Here is a 4,394-nt window from a genome sequence, read left to right on the forward strand (position 1 = left end):
AATTTGAATGAAGTTGCACAGAAACATAAAAGGACGGCCAACTTTGTGCTGTAAGATGGAGGACGACTTGTTGAAACAAAATTCACTCTGGCACAATCACTGCTTAAGATTTTATCAGCAGAATTCTGCTTGATTGATTAAGTTGCCAGAACAATGTTAAAGCACTAAATGTGAATTATATGGAAGGTTCAAGACAAATACATATATGTGCTAAATGTTTGCACCAAGGTTCGCCGTACGGGTAGGCATACCGGTCACCTACTGGATCGGTACTGTTCCGATTTGTATCGGTTTAAACCGGTACCGAATCGGAGCACTCTTCTCTGCTGGAGCCGAGGAAGAAGAAGAGAACGAGAGAGCGAGCGGGGGAGGGAGGGAGGGAGGAGAGGAGAGGCCTCTTGCGGAGGGTTGCGGGGGGCCGGCAAATTGGTTGCCAATTTCACTTAAAAAATATAGGATTTTTAAGTGAAGTCGGCAAATTGGTTGCCAATTTCACTTAAAAATTCTCAAATTTTTCACTTAAAAATCTCTAATTTTTTTTTCCGCGGCCGCGTTCTTTGTTTCGAAAGAAACAGGGGACGCAGCCGCGGCCTTGGCCTCCGCGAGCTCCCCCGCCCCTCCCCGCGGGCTCCGCCGCCCCCCTCAGCCTCCGCCGGCCCCTCGCGGCCCTCCACGGGTGGCGGAGACCTCTCCTCCCTCCCTCTCTTCTCCGCTTTCTCTCTCCTTCTCTTCATCTTCCCTGGTTTCAGCTAGGTTCGGCCCGTACCGGTTTCTACGGCTCCGACATACTGGTTATACGCCGGATCAGTCCGATACGACCCGAACGGCCGGTACGGACCGGTTCGTTGGACCATGGTTTGCACTGTCAAGGAACTTAAAGTACTACTCAAATGCTTAACTTTCCTGAAAAGATGGATGTAAAGGGATGAACTGCAAGGAAAGGCAGATGCAAAATGACAAAGAAGATGAACATTACAACATTCCAAAGGTGCAATCCATGTTGAAATCAAAATTGATTATTTTAATTAAATATGATTAATTCAATAGTGCGAAATAAATCAATAAAGAAGGTTGATCTAGGGATTACCCTGATTACCTTGTCAAGGCTTTCCAAGAGACACCTCTAGGCTTGATGTGAGGTGAAGAGCGATAATAAAAAGGGTTGTGTGATGGACATATTTGTGCCTTGCACCTAGCACGTAATGTATTGGTTTCTATGATACGAGGTTTTAATTAGTAAAGCATCTGATAGAAAGGAAAGCATGGATTATTTTTCTACAATTTGGTATTGGTCTCTCAACCTACTTGCCTCACTTTAATACTAGCCTGAATGTCTTATTCTCTGACTTTTAAAACAATGAGTTTTGTTATTCCTTTTTTCAAGTGAAAATTGGGTTCTGTTATTCAGTTGCAGGCTTTAAAATGCAACTAGAAGAGAGTTTGAAGATACTTGTAAGCATGTTATATATATGATGATGGTTGTCCATCAGTCTTAAGTAATACGAGGGTTCAGATTTCTTTAAATATTATGGAAGCCTTATTATTATTATTTTTGAATATTAAGCACAAATTGGCTTTGTTTTGGATACACTCAAGATATGACACAGCATCAAGTTGAAAGGCCTATCATTACAAAAATAAAGCTTTGGAACTTTAATCTCCGGCGCCTGAACAAAGTGGGTTGAAATTTTATTTGGAGAATGAGTTTCAGGATTTATCTCAGCTTTGTTTGTTCTTTGGAATAGCGTGAGCTTATTTCATGCAGCTTGGAGCCATTTGAGTCAGGCACCAAATCAAGCTTGAAACAAGTACAGTTTAGAATGGATCAAATTCAGTTGGACTCATAAGCCTTTGGACTGATTTCTGTGGCTCATAGAGCCAAAGTCTGCTTGTAATGAAATTGCTAATTTCAAGACAAAAAGACTGAAAAAAGGTCATTTTGATTCAATTCAAGGATTATCAAGCTTAAGATGAAGATAACAAGCTGCCACTTACAAGTGGCTTGATTCCTTGGCCAGTTGGAGGCAATCATTGATGATGTCATGACGATCAAACCCCTTTCTCAAGTGTGAGAATTTAAGTGATGTGAGTAGCCAATTCAAGGAGCTAATTGCCAAATTTGATGAGGAATTTCCTTGGGCTCCAAAGACAGGCTACACCCTGACTTCCTCATGGCTAATGAACAGAAAGTCACCCTAGCTTCAATATATATTTTTTAATACTTCTAGCTTTATCTTTATTTTCATATTTATGTTTATGTTTATATTTATATTTGTATTTGTATGATTTTTAATTATTTTACCTTTGTGTACAGATCACCCTAACTTCAACATATATTTTTAACTATCTGCATGTCGATTCTAGCTGAAGTAGCCAACTCCAAGACAGCCTTCGTTTACGTACAATCAATGAGGATGTGGTCCAAAGTTTCTTCTGACAGAGGTCACAATGTACCTCAGAATGTGAAAACTTCATTAGAAGTTGATGATGGCTCTATGGCAAAACCAAAATTGGTTGTGCTTCATATGTTTTGGCTTTTCTTTACTGAGAGAAAGGAGTTGGGAATGTGCCCTGTGTACCTGACCATTGTCTCATTGCCAAAAATATCAGTTCCCTTGTTAGCAGTGGCTAGGTGGAGAACTGTAGATATGGAAGACCAGGTAGAGTTATAGATACAAAACAAAATAACTATAAGGGCTCCCATGCACCTCATGGCTTGAATGGATATTAATATAGGACTGCATTTCATATAGCTTTTGATTTATTTGTGCTTTTTAAATGAATAGGCAAGTAGGGAAATAGGGATGCACCTCAAGTTTCCTAGATAGGTGATAAGTTTTTCCAAACAAGAAAATTTAGGTCCATGAGTAAGATACTCACATGGTGCCCAAACAAACAAGAGCATGAGAACAAAGTCACTGACCAAATCATGCTTTTTTCAGTTCATATGCAACAAGTTGAAAACATATCATTGATTCCAAGGAAAAGGAGAAGTCTCCTCTCCCATACCTTAAATTAAGTGAATACATATTATACCACATGGACCATCCTATATTGCATACTACTCAGAAGAGTCATCTTTGGTCTGTGTAGGAGGGTACCCGACGCCATGTCGAGTGCTGGGAAACACCATGAAGACAAAGCTTGATATGCCTCCTACCACCACAGGCAAGGCCATCATCAGTTTCTTCTCAGTAGACTCAAAAGAAGGATAGAAGCATTTGATGGTGTTCGAGTTGAGGAGAGCGATGACTGCAAATATAATCAGTGCAAGGAACGCATGCACAAAATCTGAAAAGCGTAATTTGTACTTGGAGAGGTTCTTCTTGCTCGAGTCCGGGTCGGAGAAGGTGTGCAGTCCATTCGTCGTCGCCACTCCATAGTAAATCTTTCCGTTGCTCCCGACGTGGCTATCAGTGAAGGAAGCAAAGAAACAAGAGAGACCACATATGATCAGGAGAGCACCAGCTAGATACTTATTTGCAGTGTGGCAGCTGCCTTTGTTGGTGAGGAGAGGATTGAGAAATTGGAAGAGGAAAACAGTCCCACTAGGGAGGACCTTGATAAGGTTACCAACCCCTTGGAAGGTCTTGTCTCCCACGTTTTTCTTTGTTGTGGTATTGGAAGAACTGGTTGAGGACTGGTTCTCTCCTGTCATGTTGTTGTTTGCTTTCTTGAACCGGGATTTCTTCTGAATCAGAGGCTGTGCGAAAAGAGAAGTTACACTAATGTTCCTATTTATAAGGAGGCTGAGCAAAGTTGTAGGTGATGGAAGAAAGGTATTATTCTTTGCAAGTATGATGGTTTGCTTTCAGTCTCTGAGGAGTGTTATCCTTTGGCCTAACTAAGAGTCAGTGCTTGCCGATGCTGAAGTTTGGTTAGTGATTGGGTTGAATGTTAGTTATTTTGTCTGTTTATTATATCAAGGATTTGAAATAAACCTACCAGTATGGTTTAGCTCTTGAAAACATCAAAGAGCCAAGGCTCTTGAAAACACCTCAATTGAAGCTCCATGGCTGAAAAACTATGGGCTTTACCTAACATGGTTCCTCGCTTGTGAAGCTCAAACTTCGTTTTGACTTTCCGATTCTTGGCATATAGTTCAGCATTTTTACATCTTGTTCTTATCCAATACAGCTATCCAATCAAGGCTCATATACAAAGCTGAAGATGTTACATGACGTGCCTTCTGTGGTTATGCTCAAGTAATACATAAAAGAGAAGATTTCTCTTATTGGTATACACTTATATCGAGCTCGCTTATTCATCCAAACTTCTCAAGTTTTGGTATAAAAACTTGTCAATTTATGTCCACCAATGGTTCCTCTTAACAACTACCCGTAGGACATTCACTAAAAAGAATGCACTCATTATCTTTTAACTTGTCAAAACCT

The 4,394-nt window shown here is 40.5% G+C and overlaps 1 pseudogene across 1 annotated transcript; it reads right to left on the reverse strand.

Annotated features, from left to right (window-relative positions):
* Positions 1-2,919: 2,919 nt before the first annotated feature.
* On the reverse strand, positions 2,920-3,890 carry LOC103720946 (protein DMP2 pseudogene; annotated as a pseudogene). The gene has a single exon (XR_015973182.2). The product of XR_015973182.2 is annotated as a protein DMP2 pseudogene (transcript).
* Positions 3,891-4,394: the final 504 nt, after the last annotated feature.

The sequence above is a fragment of the Phoenix dactylifera genome, chromosome 14, assembly GCF_051530095.1.
Source record: "Phoenix dactylifera cultivar Ajwa chromosome 14, Ajwa_hap1_PhDact_Kaust_v1.1, whole genome shotgun sequence".
Taxonomy (NCBI): Eukaryota; Viridiplantae; Streptophyta; class Magnoliopsida; order Arecales; family Arecaceae; genus Phoenix; species Phoenix dactylifera.